Source organism: Podarcis bocagei, assembly GCF_964188305.1.
Source record: "Podarcis bocagei genome assembly, chromosome: 6".
In the NCBI taxonomy this organism is placed as follows: domain Eukaryota; kingdom Metazoa; phylum Chordata; class Lepidosauria; order Squamata; family Lacertidae; genus Podarcis; species Podarcis bocagei.
Genome location: NC_138130.1, coordinates 18,644,811 through 18,665,363, shown reverse-complemented (window position 1 = coordinate 18,665,363; position 20,553 = coordinate 18,644,811). Strand labels below are relative to the sequence as shown.

General features: G+C 41.9%; 1 long non-coding RNA gene across 1 annotated transcript in view; it reads left to right on the top strand.

Annotated features, from left to right (window-relative positions):
• The window catches only part of LOC308589461, a 553,994-nt gene that overhangs the window by 12,716 nt on the left and 520,725 nt on the right, over nucleotides 1-20,553 (top strand). Inside the window, exon 2 of the long non-coding RNA XR_014009281.1 lies at nucleotides 11,422-11,548. This is a non-coding gene — a long non-coding RNA (uncharacterized lncRNA). The remainder of the gene's footprint in view (nucleotides 1-11,421; nucleotides 11,549-20,553) is intronic.

Sequence of the window (20,553 nt, the reverse complement as noted above, 5' to 3'; positions counted from 1 at the left end):
GCTGACTCTGGGCAGCACCTTTTTATTTTATCAGAGGACATGAAGGAGCTCGCCAGCCCATCCAAAGATTTTCAGTGAACCACAAAACCTCTAGGTCACTCCATTTATGACTGCCTCAAAGAGATACATACAAGATGTAAGGAGAATTGCTTTGAAATGTGCATGCAGGGTTGAAAGAGTTTTAGGGAGGGAACACAAATGGGAGGGGGGAACTGAGGGCAGATGTACCACACACACAAAAAGTTACTGGCAAATGATGTTCCGCAACATTAAGAAGCTGAGATCATAAAAAGGGTCTGTCAATTGGGCTATAAGAGAGAAAGAAGGAATGTGTGCCTGGAGTTTCTAGCAGTCTTTTTAGAACACCTTGACTTGTGAACAGAGAGTGTTGCTGCTATAAAATGGGCACTTCAAAAGGCATCTCTCAGCCTATTAGTGCCCATGAGAACTCTTAGAAGACCAGCTTCAGCAAAAATCTTGTACATCAAATGGACCAGAGCTTTAAACAAGGGTGATTTCCTTGCAGAATTGGATGTAATATGCCATGCTCTGTGGTTGTCTGCAGCTCACTTGTCTGAAGCCTTTGCTTCTTCCTAAATGTTTGCATATGTTAATTTATGTACACTGTTATTAGCAAGGTGATTAATGCAGATGTTGAGGTACACACAAACACACAAAAAGAGCCCAATGTTGTGACCCTATTTCTCATAACCTGGTTCCAGCCAGGTTCCATTTAGGAAACTGCCCTATGCCAGACATGCTCAGCATTGGGGAAGGTCCAAGGTGGGGTGCAATGGTGGACACAAAGTGAGGTAGCATGACCCACTTGCCTCCCCCATAGAAACACTGTCCTGTGTTTTAGTAGAGGAGTGTACGCCATCCCAGATGGCGTACACTCCTCTACAAATCCTTAAGACTGTTTCTGGTCCTGTTTCGGAGGACAAGTTCTATTGTGGGAGTCTTTGCACCTATATACTAGCTCTTTGAAAAGAAAGAGTAGGACTGATTGAGGAAATCACTTGGCATGAAGTTCACCCTCAGTTAATTCTTTTGTAATGGGGACTGGAAGGTTCCCTTTTTGACACCTGAAGGCTTAACTAGATATCTACCTGCAGCTGCTAAATTAAGTATTGTTCAGTGTTGAAAATCCAACATCAACCCACTGGCTATATAGATTTTGGTATTTTGCGATCACAGGCAAGTTAATAGAACAAACTTGGCTGGCTGAAGAATAATAATAAAAAAGAGAGAGGATAAAATGCTCTTGAAGCTTGGCTCTTATTCATTTCATATTTGATGCTCACACTCTCACACACACACAAACAGTTCTAAAGCCAGTAAATAAAAGCATTTATTTACTGTGATCAACTGCATATGCTTATATTAAATTCACTTTACAACTGTGCCGGTTGAGTGGGATGTTAGTTTAAAGGGGAAGGTGGGTGGGAAGTCAAAATGGTTCTGACAGCAGTACTATGCATAAGCTTTATTGGCTTTTCTTATTGTTGTGCTGAAAAAGATTTTATCTTCTCATTCTATTGTCTTGTGGTTGTATCTGCTGTTTTGAACCTGGCTTTCCCTCCCCAATAATATTCAAATTAAAAGGTGGCGGGTGAGGTTGAATTACTATTGAGCAGTAAAGGATGACCATGTAGCAGCAGGGTACATGTTTCCTTCACAGAAAAATCTGGGTTTAATCCTTGATGTTTCCAGCTAAAGGGGAAAAGGCCTCTTCCCGGGACTCTGCTAGTCAGGAAAATATCACTGGACTTGTTATGTACTGAAGTTCTCACCCTGGGCCAGCAGGGGAATACTGTAGATAGTTATGCAAATGAAAAATCGAAAGTGACGTTCAGTGATTGGATAGTTTGTATGCAAATGAAGGATCGAAAGTGACGTTCAGTGATTGGATAGTTTTAGAAAGTTGCTACAGTTACGTTGTTCTGGAGCTCTATATAAGCAGGCTCACTGAGCTCTTCAGTTCAGTTCTGTTCTGGCCTCTGAATAAACAAGAGCTGTTTGAAGAATCGCTGTGTCGTCTGATATGTTCACCCACAACTTAACAGGACAAATGTCATGAAGCATCTTAACCCCAGTCTTCTGCTGAAAGGCTACTAGAGTGGCTTAGTTATAATAAATAAAAACAAGGCAGTCCCTAGCTACTATCTTAAAAAAGGATAATGATAACACAAAAGGAAAAGGGGATAGCAGAGAAAGGAAAACCAGCATTTTTAACAATACATAGCAGTTCCACTTGCATGCCTTCTAGAATGGAAAGAGTTCAGAGGGAGGAGGAGCCAAATGTGGCTATTGTATCAGCAGAGTCAATGGTGTGTCTGTGATTTGCTCCTCTTACAGTACTGCACTACAGCCTGATGAAATGGCTGGGAGACAGTTGTCAGAGGAACTTGTTGGTTCAGGAAAGGCCCTGCTTCCCATCTCTTCCTTTGCTGCCACCGGATGGAGTGGCTGCTTCCAGGGGACACCTGAGAGAGAAGATCCCCCATGATTCTTTAAAGGCAGATCAAGCAGTAGCCCAAGTTAATGTTTAACGTAATCCAGCAAAATCGTCAAAGGGCAATTTTGTGCACAGGTGATCCCAAGTTCAGCCCTAGAACTTCCAGGTAAACCTGGGGGAAACTGGAGGCCTGCTGCCTTTTCCTGTAAATCCAGGGTTGGCAACATGGTGCCCTTCAGATGATGTGGACTACAAGTCCCTTGCCAGCAAGATCAGCGATATGGCTGATGGATGCTTTAGTCTACAACCTCTGGAGAGCAGCACATTGGTGACCCCTTGTGTAGACCATACTGGGCCACTGGTCTGATTGTGGACAAAAGCAGCTTTATATAATTCCTGGAAGGGACAGGAACACAGCTGATCCCTTCCCCAAAGTCTCCCCCACTTACTTCAATAGCTCTGCAAGTGCAAAGGGACATTCATAGGGAGATTTCCCCTCCACTGAAGTGACTGGAGAAGCTCATTCATTCAAGAATTCTGGCCCTAGTGTGATACTTCTTGGGTTCAGTCAAATGAAATGCATTCAAATCAGCCCGACAGTGTGTTAAATTGACCAAATTGCCTTTGATGCAGTAAGCAGCTGAGTAGCTGTGGTTTATATGATTCTCTCCCCACCCCAATAACTGGCTAATAAACAGAGTGGAAGGAGATATATCAGAAGATGAATCCTATATTTTATTTTTTTAGCCTTCTTGTAGCAAACTTATTTCAGGACCATGTAACCAAAATCATGCATTGAACAATTACTCATGTCAGTGGTCATTATCTGCCAAGTGGAACTGATGAGGGCAGCCTGGAAAGAGAATTATTGCTGTGCCTTCAAAACTAATTATTTCATATTAGGAGTGCTTCCTAGAAATGGTTATAAAACATAGTAGGGAAAGGTAATCAAGCATATTGATAATACAGTGTCACAGTCCTTTCATGCCAAAGGACAACAATGACTGCTCCCCACATTAACTGGGGGGCGGCTTTTGTGTGGTCACAGGCAGCCCCCCCCCGGGACTACGAGACTCCCAGCAAGGTAGCTGGCTTCGCCCCCCCCCCCCTGAGCTGGATACCTGGAGGTTCCTGCCTAGCCGCCACAATTAGCCAATCCCAATTGGAAGTGGGGGGCGTTGCCAAGGGGGTTGGCCAGGTAGAGTTAGGACCACCCCACACTCATAATAGAGGGTGTAACTTACCGGTTAGTCCTCAGTTGGCTCCAGAACTACCCCCACCCTGCCCTCCCTCAGTTTAACCTTCTTCTTTACAGCTCTGAGGGCACTGCTGAGGTCTTTGATGGTTGCCATTGAAGGACCGGGAAGGAATTTCCCTGCATTGGCAGGTTTCGCCTTCCCCGTAGCAAAACTTCACAACTTTAGCAGTTTTTAGGCCTTTGGTGGAATTCTTTAGTCTATCTTCCCTCAATGGGGGGGGGTGTGAAGCGGTGACCCCCCCCCCCGCAGCGGCAATCCCAGGGTTCCCCATTAAATGGGTATTTGGAGGGGAGGCATTGGCCATATGCCAATGGGTTTTCAGTGTTCTCCCCTATGACGTGGCGAAATGGGGAGTGGTCTCTCTACTTGAACAGATGTTCTCCAGAGTCAGCCCAATCCCCACACACTTTGGATAACCCTGATGTTCCCCAGATTCCTGGCTGGGGACTGGGAGGGATAAACGCCCAATGCCTGAGCCAAGGTCTTCCTACATCTGAAAGTTTAATAAAGTTGTGGCCAATTTTAATCCCATAACACATTGTCGGGTGTCATTATTCAACCCGGGGGTTGCCTGGGTTTGGGGGGTCTCCGCCTGTCCACGCAAATGTGAAAGGCTACACAACATTGTGTGTTTGAGTGGTTGAATCATAGTGCATGATCATGAGAACAAACACAATTCACTTCAAGAAACATTTAGAAGCCCACTGTATTCATATCTGAGAGGTGGTTTTCACAGTCATGTGTGAAAGGTGCATAAACTATCTCAGGCAGAAATGATCCTCAATTTCAGTTCCAAGAGTTGGTCTACTCAAGCAGACGAATTAGATGGTGGATTGAGCCTGCAGACCTGAACTATTGGGACTTAGCTTCTGGTTAGACATGTGTAGGACTGAATTATGAGCTGGTAGAATTTTGGCCTGTACCACTTCAGCAGAAGGCTGTCTTAGGTGAAAAAGTCTGCTGTGCTCTAACAATTCAGGACACCACCACCTCATTCAAATGCATTGATAGACAAGTCCCAAACAGGGATAAGAGAGAAATTCAGTTCAGTTCACATTTAAAGCTGGACATACCAATTTCAGACAAACAATATGAGAACCAAAACATGGCCAGCCTTTGAAATTCACATATACCCAGAATTTGTGATACAGTTCTGCAAGTAACCAATGTTCACAGAAATGCATCCAATTAGTTAAAAGTGTGTGTAAAAATGAATATATTAGTGAAAATGGCCTGCAGAAATGCATTAGGAAAAATTACTTGCAAAAAATGTGTATACTAGTCAAAACTGCCTAGAAAAATTTGTTCGTTGGGAGAAAGTTGCAAAAATCTTGCTGAATAATTTTCATGGTTTTTGTTTTTTTAAAAAGAACTGAATTTAATACTGGAAAACTGAAAGACTGAAAGAAGTGAAACTGACAGATCTTTTCCATCCCTAGTACCAATATCATATCTCCTTCATTTGATATAGTTAAGCAGTCTTGCTGTTCAGAGCATACCATGAGCTTTTGCCTGACTCAGTCACCAAGACTGAGTGACAAGTAATGGGTGATTAAGGCAGATCACCTTAGCAATTTAGATAGCTGACTCACAGCCTAATACAGAAGGAGAGGAGGAGGCTGGCAAGTGGCAAGTGTTGAGTTTGGCAACAATAAGAAGAAGAAGAAGAAGAAGAAGAGTTTGGATTTGATACCCCGCCTTTCACTCCCCTTCAGGAGTCTCAAAGCGGCTAACATTCTCCTTTCCCTTCCTCCCCCACAACAAACACTCTGTGTGAGTGGGGCTGAGAGACTTCACAGAAGTGTGACTGGCCCAAGGTCACCCAGCAGCTGCATGTGGAGGAGCGGAGACGCGAACCCGGTTCCCCAGATTACGTGACTACCGCTCTTAACCACTACACCACACTGGCTCAATAGACTTATAACGATAGTCTGCACAATAAATAAAGAGACCCAAATTATATCCAAATATTCCTTTCTTTGTTAGTTAAATTAAGTCCTGTCTGTTCACTCTAAAGAGTTCTCAGGACAGTACCTGCATTGCATGAATAAGTTTTCAGCCATGTACAAAAATGTACATAGTAAATGTTACAGCTCACCAATAAACATCAGATTCAACTGCTGTTTTCAGATTCTTATAGGCGAACAATCAATTCTAAGTCCTTTAGGGGAAAACTTTAGGCACTAGCCTTTCTGAATTTTTCCATGTTAGACATAATACTTCCAACTTGATGCATCTTCTTTTAGAGGAAAATTACTTCCAACAAGATATACATAATTCTCTGCATCATCCTGTACTGTGTGACATGAAAAGACATCAAAACAAAATTATTCACACTTACTGGGTCCCAAATGTGCTTCAGCAAACAAAGCAAGCTGTCTAAAGTACTATTGTAACTCTACTAGCCCAAGGAAAGAAATCTCACACAACAGTTCTTCTCTGGACCCTTTTTATTGTGCATTCATAATGATCTGCACGCATGATTGTATCTGGGAAGTTATAGGCAATCTCCACTTTCAATATTTTTCACACCTACAAAGGTTTCAGGGCAGACATAATGCTTTCTTTGCAATCAACGCATGTCTCCTAGCTTCCTGTTGAAATTGTTACGCTTTTTACACCACAAACATTCCAGTTTTGTTCATTGCCCCACTTACGGTATGCCGTGCTATAGTATAAGGGCTTATCCACACTTCTCTTTCCTTCACTCTTTCCAGGCACAGCCTGCACTTTAAACGTCCAAGCACCTGTTCTTGTTTTGATTTGTTTTTTTGCTTCCGCACAAAAACATACTCTTTAAAGCTAAATTGCAGTAATGAGCACTCACACTTTACATTGTGGACGCCTGCTTCTTGGGAGAAAAGCAATGACAAACCTGGACAGCATCTTAAAAAGTAGAGACATCACCTTGCCAACAAAGGTCCATATAGTTAAAGCTGTGGTTTTCCCAGTAATGATGTGAGAGCTGGACCATAAAGAAGGCTGACTGCCGAATAATTGATGCTTTTGAATTATGGTGCTGGATGAGACTCTTGAGAGTCCCATGGACTGCAAGAAGATCAAACCTCTCCATTCTTAAGGAAATCAGCCCTGAGTGCTCACTGGAAGGACAGATTGTGAAGCTGAGGCTCCAGTACTTTGGCCACCTCATGAGAAGAGAAGACTCCCTGGAAAAGACCCTGATGTTGGAAAAGATGGTGGGCACAAGGAGAAGGGGACGACAGAGGACGAGATGTTTGGATAGTGTTCTTGAAGCTACCAGCATGAGTTTGACCAAACTGTGGGAGGCAGTGGGAGACAGGAGTGCCTGGCGTGCTCTGGTCCATGGGGTGATGAAGAGTCGGACACGACTAAATGACCAAACAACAAAAGCCCTTTGCGGGATTGCGCATGGTGCTACAGTTCCCAGGGATCTTAATGGCAAACAGGGACTGGCCTGCCTCTCAGTGATATTATTTGGAGGTTCACACCCAGCCTCTGCAGTTAAGTTTCATTGCTGGGAGGTGGGGCCAGTCCCAATTATATATAGAGGGTGGTGCCGACAGTAGCCAGGCAGTCGGCTCAGGAGATTCACCCACCCTCCCCTCCCTTACTTTAATGTTTTCTTTTTGTAGGTTAACTTTTTCTTCCTTTTTAGTGGGCGCTGCTATGGTCTTTGACTGGTTGCTGTTATACACACGTCTCGCAGTGCACCCCCATATTCCATTTACCTTGATGTTCCCCAGTTCCCCCGGCTGGGGGGCTGGGAGGGGTACACGCCCAAGGCCTAAGCCAAGATCTTCCTACCCTCAGAAGTTTAATAAAGTTGTGGCCTATTTTAATTCCTTAACACATTGTCAGAGTTTTTATTCCTCTCTTATGATCCCTCGGGGCTGGGGCTGGTCACGCAAACAGCAATCCACAAAACCCCCAAATTGTCATTTGCTCCAAGTGAGCACTAAAGCGCATACTTTTGTGGAGAAAGCTCTGCGGCAAGCACACACACACGCACGCTTGGACACAGAGCTTTTAAGTGTGGAAGTGTTCCTGGAAAGAGTGGTGCAAAAGCTAAGTGTGGATAACCCCCAAGGATGTCCTTCCAGACAGAAATAATGTGGTAACATTGGAGAAACATCACAGAGCAACTGATAAAATGGTATGGTGTGTGGACCATTTAATATAAATTCATCACTAATGAACAGTGGTGGGTGGGTGTGTGCCATTTTGGATTCAAACATATATCCAAAGTGGAAGCAGACATTATAAAATTAACTTTATGACAGAAATACTGTGAAATTCATTTGACCATTAGGGATAACTATCTAAATCCCATACGCTTCTCACCCAGAAAGTAAACAGGTTTGTTGTGTGGATATAATGGAGAGGGGTGAAACCATATATGCCACCCTTGAGCTCCTTGGATGAAAGATGGGATGTAAAAGAGATTGATGGATGGGTGGATGGATGGCTCTTGTCCCTTCTGTGTTGATATATGAACTTGCTCAACTGCAGCATCTTAAAATGCTCAGCTGTATAATTGTTATCCAATAAAGATGGAACTAATGGAGCTTCAAGTGTTCCAGTTGTCATCTTACACTTATGCTCACTAAGGTATAATTTTCGAGTTATCATTGCTTGTGCCACATAGATATATTCACAATGACATACAGTCTCAAAAATAACTTTTGTGGGCTGACTTAGTGAAATCCCTTAAAACAAAAACTTCACCACCTTTAGGATTAATCAATTGTTGGTCAGCTTGTATGGCACAGATGTGAACATTTCCCTTCAAGACAATGGCTGAAGGTTGGCGAAAGAACAGTGGCTACCGTTCTGTAAATATGTCACAAAGCGCCATGAATTTAAGGCGATTAAAGCTGTAGTCTTTAGCACACTTTACCAGGAAATATGAGTCCAAATTAAGTGCAGTGTGACCTATAAAAAGATTAGGCTGTAAGTAGAAATATGTCTCTCCTATACTGTTAAAGTATAATATGTGGATTGATGTTTTAGGTTAAAAAAATATACTTATGGTAATATTTACTAGACATTTTAATAACTTTACATTTATAAAAGGTTTAGGAACCCTGTGGCTCTCCAGGTTTTGTTGGATTCCAGCTCCCAATGGCCCCAGCCAGCCTGACTGGTGGTCAGTGGTGAACAACATCACAACTCAACAAATTCAGGGCCATAGCTTCCCAAACCCACTGTATTTTATTTTTTTAATATGCTTTAGTTGTGTGTTAACATATAAGCTTTGTTGTTGTTGTTTTGAAGTATTTATCTGAATGTTTATCAATGTGACATAGAGCCATAGCTAGCTGAACTGTTATGCAAAATATCAAGGTACTAGCTGTTGGGATATGAGTACTACGCAGCTGCAAACCACCAGCTCGGTGTTTACATCACATGATGGCCCTGACCGTGGGACCGGATGTTCCAGGGAGTTCACAGGGCGATTCACAGGGATTTGTTCTTTGTGTAATTTGAGACCTTCCTGTTGCTCTTGTGAAGGAAGTCTCAGTCAGTTGCTTGGAGGAGACTGAACTGAACGGATATGTTTTTGTACAGATGTACAGACAGAAATAAACTAGAAATGTAGACTTTCTGATTTTCTTCTTTCTCCTGCTGGTATGCTGGGGGAAGGGGGTGTGCATCTTCCACGCAGGGAGATGTCGCCTATCAAGATCTTCCTGGACTGCGAGGATGCCAGCCAGAGGAGATCACCGGCAAACAAGCCCCGGGAGCCTGGGAGAGGGGCCAGCCTCTCCCGAGGGGGCTAGTTTTCCAACACTAGCTTCATGACTGCTGAAAATGAAGCTCATTAGCTGATACACCACTAACCCTTACATGAGGCAGTGAATGGTTTAAAAGTTGTTGCCAATCATAAGAGTCAACTCCAAGGGGCTGGGGTACTTTTGTCCATCCCCCATTAAATATTTGAGGGAGCTGGGCCCCACAAAGTCGATGGGCATTGACATTCACATGGGGTGGGTGTGCTGTGTCTTGTGATCAATGGTGCTGAGCGGCGCTTACCTGGGCCCCCACAATATTTTATTCAAGTTGGCACCCCTGTTGCCAATCATATCATTAGATAGTCTACCTCCACCCCACACATAAATGCTCCACTATCTGGTCAAGGAATGCCCAACAACAGGGGGAAATTTAGTGTATGTACCAGTGAAATGATCTAGAGTTGTTCAGGGTTGCAGCAGATGAGTGCAGAAGGGATATGAAAGAGGGTCGAGAGTGCTTGAAGTAATGGTAGTAAGGTAGAGTACTGAGGATCTGTCTGGGACTGCCTGTCACGTAAGAAAAATGAGTTCATACATGGGTGAGAAATCGATGGCCCTCCGGAAGTTGGTGGACCATAAATGCCATTATACCGCACCATTGTCCACAAGGACTACAGCTGGGTCCAAAAACATATGGAGAACCACAGGCTATATACATCAGTGCTTTAATATAAATTCAGTAGTCCTCCTGCCCCTCTCTTCATCACTTGTTAATGATGTCTGAAAAGAAAGAGGCATTCCCCCCCCTATAACTCTAAATAAGTATGGATGTATTTATACTAACTTTGATTAAGGATCATTTTAATTGCATTGCTTGAGGGGGAAAAAATGAAGTCAAACATAATTTATTAGCCAGCAGTCTGCAGACAATTAGCCGTGCAAGGTGTGTTAAGTTGTGAGAGATTTTAATAAGCATTGATATCTCAAAATTAAATAATTTAGCACCTTTAATGGCACAAAGTAAAAATATTCTGTACAGTTTTTGTGGATGTGGAGCTATATTTTAGCAGGCATCTTTGGTAGTAACACTAATGTGCAGAAGAGTTGCGAAATCTTGGCTTTCTCTCACACAGCTAAAGTGCATACCTATGAACTTATCCCAAATGTAGGTAGAAAATCCAAGCACAATTCCTTTGACCTACTGGAACTGATGGGATTTATTTCCAAGTTGATATGGTTATGTTGCGTGCATTTTTTTGCATTGTTTATTCTGATTTGGATAGTGTGTGTTCCCTGTGTCCCATGCCAACATAGCTGTATTACAGGAAAACACAATTTCTACACAGACACTGCTTTGATGGCTGTAATGTCTAATAGGAACTGTGACTTAGCTATCACAAAGCACACACAAAATAAGTTATAACAATTGTATGCTTTTGGGATGGAAAAGTGACTTATAAGAGCTGACATAAAAAAATGAATAAATTAGTAGACCTGGCATAGAGGATGTTGCTGGGCTACAGTTAAGTCAATGCTATACATGTTTGTTCAGATGTAATATTATATATCGTATTATATATCTGATGTTTTGCTAACTTAGTTTAGAAACTACTGGCTTCCTCTTTGTAAATCCAAAAGTACTGTGAGTTGATCTGGATTCATTTCCCTTTGACAAATATACAAGAGCAGATTAACGAACCCTGAAAATTGGCTATCCTTGGTCAATCATGTTATTAATCAGTCTATGGTTTTCCCAGTAATAATGTATGGAAGTCAGAGCTGGACCATGAAGAAGGCTGATCGCCGAAGAATTGATGCATTTGAATTATGGTGCTGGAGGAGACTCTTGAGAGTCTTGTGGACTGCAAGAAGATCAAACCTATCCATTCTGAAGGAAATCAGCCCTGAGTGCTCACTGGAAGGACAGATCCTGAAGCTGAGGCTCCAATACTTTGGCCACCTAGTGAGAAGAGAAGACTCCTTGCAAAAGACCCTGATGTTGGGGAAGATTGAGGGCACAAGGAGAAGGGGATCACAGAGGACGAGATGGTTGGACAGTGTTCTCGAAGCTACTAACATGAGTTTGACCAAACTGTGGGAGGCAGTAGAAGACAGGAGTGCTTGGCATGCCTGGGTCCATGGGGTCATGGGGTTGGACATGACTAAACAACTAAACAACAACAACACGTTTATCCAAGAGCAACTGGTTCCATGCAGCCCAATGCTATGCCTGTTTTCTTAGACAGACATAGTGTCCACTGAGCTCAATGGGGCTTACTCCATAATAAGATTTAGTAGGATTGAACCTTGGTTCATTTAATTTATTTGGGGGATGGAGTGAGGGTGGGAGAAAGTAAAGCAAGGCAACAGTTTGCCTCAATTTTCCAGTTTGTTCATTACTTTCTTCACATACCTTGAAGTCAGCACCGCCTTTGTTTTCCTTAAAATTAGACATTTCATGATAATTAAATTATACTTTTCCTGTACATTCTCTTCCTTTTGCAGTCATGTTAGTAATGCAACACTCTATTTAATTTGACATAAGAGCACAGATCCTGTATTTTTTTTATTTTCAGTTGTATCTGAAAAATTTAGTAATACAGAAATAACTTTTCCTTCTTCAAAATGAATTCACCTGGTACTAGTATTACAGCTACTATGACTAATATTAATAATCATTATTTTATTTTATCTTGCTTTTATACTAACATGCAAGCAAAATATTTACAATTATACTTGCAGTTATGGCACATCATAATGGTGTTCTCTTTTTCTTCACTAGTGGCCACAATATCATTGTGATACTGGCCAAAATGAAACATACTTCTTCCGTCTTAATAAAGCTAAGATGATCCAAAATGATATTCATGAATATTCTTTTTAAAAAAAACACTTGTTGTCCTTCCCCCTCATTAAGGCATTTCTGTGATTGCCAAATGGAATGTTGCTTCTGAAAATGATTGAGATAGCTCTCTAATTCTCATCCTCTTTAGTTTAAGTGTATACTTGATATTCAAATAAAATCAGAAAATGACATTTAGATATTTTCATAATGAAATCACAAATTGTCCCTTTCTCCATTTGTATATGGTTTACAGATTTCACCTGAGCCAAAGTTCACTCATTTGGAGTCATAATACTGTCTTATGCAATTTTACACAGAAGTAAGTCCAATTATCTTCACTATGGCTTATGCCCTGGTAAATGTATTTAGGATGGAACTTCTATTTAATGTCAGGACTCAGTTCAAGAATACTAGAAATAAATAGTATCATGTTGAATGTCTTTCCTTTATTCTGAATAGCCATAAACACATAACACACATTTGGCATTAAGATGCACTGCTCTCCCCACCCCCGAGTGCCAGAGATTTAGATACTGAAATTTCATTTAGCACACTATTTCAAGCAAATTTTGGAACTTTGTTATGGGCAAAATGCTGGAAAAGTTGTGGGAGCAGCCGAACAGAGTTCCAAAGTAATTCATAAAGGTTATGGGAAATCGAAGGGAGTGTTCTGCATATCCCTAGGTTATGGGTTCCTAAAATGTGTTTGGCGGTCCACCAGTGATATATGAGCTTGCATGGCAGTGACTCTCCAAAGCAGCATACAGTGGTACCTCGGGTTAAGTACTTAATTCATTCCGGAGGTCCCTACTTAACCTGAAACTGTTCTTAACCTGAAGCATCATTCTAGCTAATGGGGCCTCCCACTGCTGCCACACTGCCGGAACATGATTTCTGTTCTCATCCTGAAGCAAAGTTCTTAACCTGAAGCACTATTTCTGGGTTAGCAGAGTCTGTAATCTGAAGTATGTGTAACCTGAAGCGTATGTAACTCAAGGTACCACTGTAGCTACATTTGTGTGAAGGACAGTGTGTGTGTTTGCAAAGAATGGTGTTTGCAAAGAATGGTGAGTGCAGTGTGTGTGGGGGCACAGTGGCTGTTCTGTCCTTCTTAGAACCATCTGGAAAGTGAGCAGGACAGACCAGAAGTGACAGCAGGAACCTCTGCTTCCCTTAGAGAAATAAAGCCACATCTGGTGGCAAGAAAGGCTGAAGTCCTGAGTAGGGAAAAGAGGCTGGCAAGGCACCTGAAAGGGATTGAAAGAAAAAGCAAGGAGGAGAGGAAGAAGCTAAGAGAGAATGCAAACAAGAGAAAGAGGGTGCGTTAGAGTGAGAGTTGTCGGCTTATGTGTGTGTGGCAGAAAAGTGACTGAGTGGTCCACCAAAACCCTCAAAAAATTTCAAGTGGTGCCGGGGAAGGAGGCAGTTTGGGAACCATTTCTCTAGGTTGCCATTGGAATATCCCTTGAAATTACATGTAAATCATATCTGGAAGTTCCTTGGGCAAATTTTGTGTTTTGATAAAAGCCAAATAGTTTTGCGGTTGTCCTTGCTATGACTTAGTGAATTTTCCACATGGGATTTTGCACACAGCCAGATTTAACCTGGCACCTGTATATACAGGGTGTGTGGGAAGTTTTTCAACACATGAGCGAAAACACTTTTGGTTTGGGGTAACCTTTGAAGGGCTACATTCCAGTGCTAGATGGAGGCAGCACAGTGAGCAGGCATGGTCAAAGATAAAAGTGGGAAATGCAATCAACTTAAATTTGATGTATGTACAGTAGACTTGCTTCTCCCATTCTAACACATCCTTCTGTATTCTCCATCCAAGCATGCAAGGAGCACTGTTGAGGTTTAGGAACACATCCCAACCAAGAGGAAACACTCAAGTGGGGTGCCATGCAGGGCTGGTCAGGGTTGTGGCCTGTAGAGAGGAGTGGAGATGGTGAAAGGGTGTGGCCTAGGAGAGCCCTGAGGCTAGACAGAGAGGTCCAGAGACCAAGCCCCTGGTTGTGAGGTTCCCTGGTGCTGGTATATGTGGTATAGATGTTCTCCATGAAAAAGATGCATTTTTCCACGTAGTTATGGGTCTCTACCATCACACTTACCATTTTAGGAGACACCAGGGCCTTTTTTTTCAGCCGGAAGTCAGTTCCGGCACCTCTTAGGTGGGCAGTATTGCCATTAGAAGAGAACAAGGAAGGTCTTCATGGTGACTTCCAGCACTTTTTTTCCAGAAAAAAGACACTATATATTGGAGCCCGGGGGAAAGGAAGTGCCTGTTTATTTGTCTGTCTTTTCAAATACCTCAGACCCTTACCCAAATCCTCAGACATGTGCATGATTTATTTTACCTTAAAACTTGGTAGATCACCTTGTTATTCCATTCAACATCTGCTGTACTTTGCCCTTCTACAGTCAAGGAATAACTACCCCTTACACATTGACCCAAGCCCTACACACACTCAGGCAATTTGAAGCAATGGTGGCACATTTCCCTACCACACATAATAATCCGGATTATCTCTTTTGAGTCATATCAATGTTTTGAACGTCATACATCTCTAAGATGTTAAGCTCTGTAAATATCATTGCATAGAGTTGCTCTGACAGGTTTAGAAGTCTGTTGTAGAAGAGCAAACTAATTAAAGAGTATATGTGATGAATGAAACAGTGGATGTATATGGCTAAAAGGCAAAGCCACGCTTTCATTTACCTTCCAAAGCCAAATTAAACAACATTAAGATAGACTTTCTGCTCCTGTTCTATTCTCTGCTCCAATTTTCTGTTATATTTTCTGATCCTGTTCTTCGTTTGCCCATTGCTAATATGGCCATTGAAAATATAGTTTCTCTAACATCGAGATGTCGCTATGCATTGCAATCCCCTCTCATCTTATGTTATTGGCACACTCAGAAAACCACTTTCCCCATGTGCGATTTTCCAGCCATTTTGTTATAAGACACACAGGGAACAAAGTATCCTGATCTGTTGTATGATGGACTCTGACCCAATCACACTAAAAGCAGGATTATGAAACCACAAAATATATGGTAGCACAAAAATTGTACAGCTTCAAATAACTTTGCTTCCTATGAGTTCCACTACATTAAACAAAGCCCCATTTACACACAAGCTTCCACCAGAGCTTGGCATGTCCTTTCCTGCATGTAATCTCAGATCACAGATCTGGATAGAGTCGCACACTATCTGCTGCACTCTCCTCTGTTTTATTGCACTGTATTTTGGAATCTAATAGGGTGAAATCCAATGTTAGTCATACTCAGGACAGACCCATTGAAATAATTGAATTTAAGTAAGTTGAGCCTGTTACTTTCGGTGGGTGGTATCCAAAAAGCACCTCCTATCAGTGCAAGAATTCCCATTTGCACATCTGGACTGTCCAGTTCTGGCACCCTCAGCAGACACCCTGCAGCCTCCCGAAACCTGCATCCCGTTCCTTTGCTGCTACTGCAGCAATGGCAGCAGAGAGTTTATATTTTGTTCTGTAAGACTTCACTGAAGTATGGAAAACTCACATCTCTTCACTCTGAATCGCTTCCAAAAACCACTCATTTTGGTAGGCCTGCTGCTTTGGTGAAGTATTAGAATGCCAACAAATGCATTGCCAGACAAGAGGACATAGCCCAGGTAAAACCAGGGATGTTCCTAGGGGACCAGATTTATCGGACCATACCAGCCCCCTACCTTGCAGAAATTCACTATGTGGAATACCGTAGACTTCTTACAGAGGCTAGATTAAATGTCCTTGACTCTGCGATATTGTGGGGAAGGTACAGGGGAGTACCATACGCCCAGAGAACCTGTCATTGTGCCATGGGTGTGGTTGAGTCCACCGAACACATTCTCTTGACTTGCCCTTCTTATGCAGAGCTTAGACAAAATTTTATAGACCCACTCCTATGTCAATCTAGCTTCCTATCCGGAGAAAACCAGGTTTTGCACTTGCTGAATAACGTCACTAGAGCTATACCTTCCTCGGTGGCCAAATTTCTTTTTTTAGCTTTTAAGCGTCACAAGACTTTAATTGATTGTATTGATATGGGGCTATCTGTTTAGCCCATTTTAGTGTTGGCTAAGTTCTAAAATCTTCCTGGAGCTTTTAACTGTGTATTGACAAATGTACTTTTTTTCTGACTGACGGTCGAATAAAAGGTTGATGATGATGAATGCCAGCAAATGTTATGACATTCAGGACGCAATCCAAACCCAAAATCTGCTGAGATGAACAGACTATGGAATGGGCAGATCTCTAGTTGAGTCAGCTGAGCCTGGATTCGTGGAGCTTATACCTCATCCTGGCTCAGCCAGAGATGTTCTCCACTGCAGCTCAGCCAGACCTAAGCCAGCTGAGCCAAGGCCAGCCTAAGTCCCACCCCCTAAAAAAAATAAGAAGTGGAAAGGGTGGGGACAGGGCAGTAGGAGGCATATCCTACTCAAAGCTCCATGCAGCCTCATCATGCGACCTAGCAACTAAGAGGAACTCGCCCTGGCTAAGAGAGTGGTTTAAGTCAAACCTTATCTTAGCTAGTTCCCCATCTGCTGGGCTCTGTCCAGCTCAGCAAGCAGCGGCTCTAATCCTGAACAGAGCTTGGAATAAAGGTAAGTTACACTGAAATAATTCAAACCAGCTCCCTGTAGTTTGGATCGCTATGCCTGACAGGAAGCAGCAATGGTCCAAGCAGCAGAAGTCATGATGTATTGGGAGTGGAAATTGAAATTAAGACAATAAAAATGGAGGGATCATGAAACCCAAGGCAAAATTCTACATATATGCCCTCAAAGCAAAAATGCAATGCAGCACTTGACATTTGCATCGCTCTAATATGAAGCACAATGAAATATATGGTACAGAAGTCCACAGAAGAACACCTACTCTCATTGACCTGCAGTGATGTGTCCTAGATAAGTATCAGATGTATTAAGGTGATGCTGAAGTTCTGGTGGGAGCCGTGATACCCAGGGCTGCTGGACTTTTCTCTACACATGACTTCATGCATCTGTCCATTCTCTCTCTCTCTCTTTCTTTCATTCAGTTTAGTCACTTCTATCCCTAGCAGGGCGCTTCAGCATTGTTAGTAGACCACCAGTAATGACAATATAATTAGCATTTTTAATTGAAAAGATTGCGCCACTGACACGCAGTGTCCTGTGATCTTCCCGAAACCTAGTCGTTGCAGCACCAAAGTTGCTCTCCTCAATTGACTTATGGTAGACCGTCACGCCTGCCTGCACTCTGCTAATAGGAATTTGTGGCGCATGGAGGTCATAAGCCGTAGTGTCAACTCGTGGTAATGCTCTTTATGCACCGCTTGCTCGAGAGCAAGATAAATGAGCACTCGCATCATAATCTCGCCTCTCTGTCAAGGCTGTTCCTGGTCTGAGGGTCCAGGAATGTGCTAGTTGGAGGGATATCATTGGTCCTGCTTTTGGATGTTTCAGCTGAGACCCTTTCCTCAATGCCATAGTTCCTATAGCTGTAGTCATTCATTCACAATAACTCTATAAGCATTTCCTTTTTAAAAAATATATATTTTATTAATTTTTGCACAAATTTTCCAACATATCAACTCCAAAACAACATGACAAATCTTTGGCTATCACAGCCTACGACTTCCTTCTACCCCTTCTAATGGTTTACCAAATTTCTTTCTAGTTTTGCTTTTTATTACTATGCTTATTGTTATAAATCCAATCCTTCATCAACTAATCTCGTTCCTTTTCACAATGATTTATAAAATCTTTCTTGTAACCCTACAAGCAATGTTAAATAAACTCTATAAGCATTTCCATCCCTTTCAGAAGCAGCAGTAACAAACAAATAGATCTGAATCAAAAACACATTGATTTAACAAGCAATCTAAACTACATATTGAACAGGAAAAACCTTCTCCTTCCAAAAAGGTTGAAAACAAACCACAAACCAGCCCCTATTGCAATATAGCTTCATCCTGTCCATTCTCCTGTGTTAAATATTATCCCGTGTAGCTATATGCCCATTTCTGCACTGCACACATTTTTCTTGTTCGATGATTTGCATTTTAGCTTTTTTCTTATGTACCTTTGTTTTCCTATGTTCACGGCTGAATATTCATAATACACAAAGGGATTCTTCCAGGTCTGGTGTGTGTGTTAGGAATCCTACAATGCTTTGTATTTGTATGGGAGGTGGAGTGTTTATATTGCAACTGGGAATATATTTTGAATTGATAGGATTTTGGTGTAATACTGTATATGGCCCTGTGAGCTTTGCAGCAATTCAATGCAAGCTGTTTATAAGCAACTGAATCCACTCTTCACTGAAAGAGTCTGATGGGGTAATTTTAAATACTGGAAGCTAACTGTATATTGCTACAAATGTAGTTTTAATGCAGATTATTAGGACATTTAAATGCCATATCTATGGAAAGTTGGTGTGTTATTGCCATTGATGTTCAACAATGCAACCTTAATGCTCTTCTCGCTGGTACCTTTTCCCTTTGTGCATCATATCTCTTAGCAACTATTTAAATGTTTATGGTGTACTTTGGAAGAGATAGATAGACTATCTGTTAGTCTATCTACCTATCTACCTATCTATCTATCTATCTATCATCTATCTATCTCCCCATCTGTAATTATAATACTAGCTTACCTTGAAGGGAGAATACCCAGTTTATGTGTTATTACTCCGTAATATGTGTCAAGTGCTTTGGGTTCTTAGAAAAGTAATAAAAATATTGTAGTTTTTATATTCCTCCTGTTATGATGATGGAATTGAAAGGCCACTTCAGAAGAAAGAAAAGTCTCATGCTTTTCGTACAGTTAGGAAAAAACCAACAATAGACATTTTAAATCATATTAAATATTTTACACGTTTGTGGAGTTCCTGAGCTGCTGCTCCTAAGTTCCATTGAACGCCATCCCACCAATCACAAAGCATCTTCCGTAATGTGATAAGAACTACGCATCAAACACACAGGAACAATTTGCTTCCTACATTTGGGTCATGTACCGTTATGATGTCTTTTAAAAATAATAATAATAATGGAGAGCAAACTGTCATGGTTTCCATAGCAACCACAGCACTGGAGTATACATGAAGTTTAAGGACATGTGAAGACAATGGCTGAATGCTCTTTGTACCATTGTGTTTCAATTTGGGTTACAAATACGAAAACAAAGCATTTGGGGAACTATTGAGGCACTATACAGAAGATGTAGTTCATTGAAATCCTAGTCATGGGAGAGGAATGTTTTTGGAGGAAAATTTATACAAAAGACTCTGAAGCTATGCAGTATTTCTGGTACTTTGTATGAAAAGTATGAACCTGCTACTATGATAACCACATTTACTAGAGAGTAGGAGCCACTAAAACCAATGAGACTTATTTCCAAATAGACACAGAGACTGGATTGCACTGCTCCTATTTGAGCCCGAGAACTCCAGACTGCATTTTAGGAATAGATCTGAGAAGAGAGTTCAGGAGCTAATCAAGAAGATGGTAAACAAACCGAGGCTTTCTTGCTGAACCTGTAAAGGAGGAGAAAAATTAAAATTCTCTGCAGTTCTATTTTTCAAGAAAAAGAGGGGCCAGAACTCACAATAAATGCCTCCCTCATTCTCTTAGAATGGCAATGGTGCCCATCTGAGAGGTATCAGAACACACCCAAGAAGTGCCAGAACTGAGTTATGGTGAGTTCCAGCTAAACCCCCTCCTGATTATATGGACTATTATTTGGCTCAATGACAGTTGCACTACTAGGCCCTTTACACTATTAATAATTTCTGCCTTTATTCTTTGAGTCTAAAATTACAGTGGTACCTCGTGTTATGTACTTAATCTGTTCCAGAGGAAACAGATCTGTTCATAACAGGAAACCGCTCGTAACATGAGGCGCGTTTTCTCTAATGGTGCCTCCTGCTGCTGCCGGAGTGCAACTTCCGCTTGCATCCTGGGGCAAAGGTCGCAACAAGGGGCTTATACTTCCGGGTTAGCGGAGCGCGTAACTGGCAGCATTCGTAAGGGGGACGGTACATAACACAAGGTATCACTGTGCCTGCAACAGTGTTTCTGTTGCACACATTTCCTTTTCCAGCAAGCAATTGCAAAATGTAATTTTCTTATCTCTTGCCTGTTCAAATTTTGCTGCCTAGCACACAGCTGAATGTGTGAACTGACCCTATTGCAAAGTGTTGTCTTTGCAAGCCAAAAGTTCTGCATTTTGTGTTTTACCAGTGATAGCTAATTCACAGTCCCTACTTGTTGATGT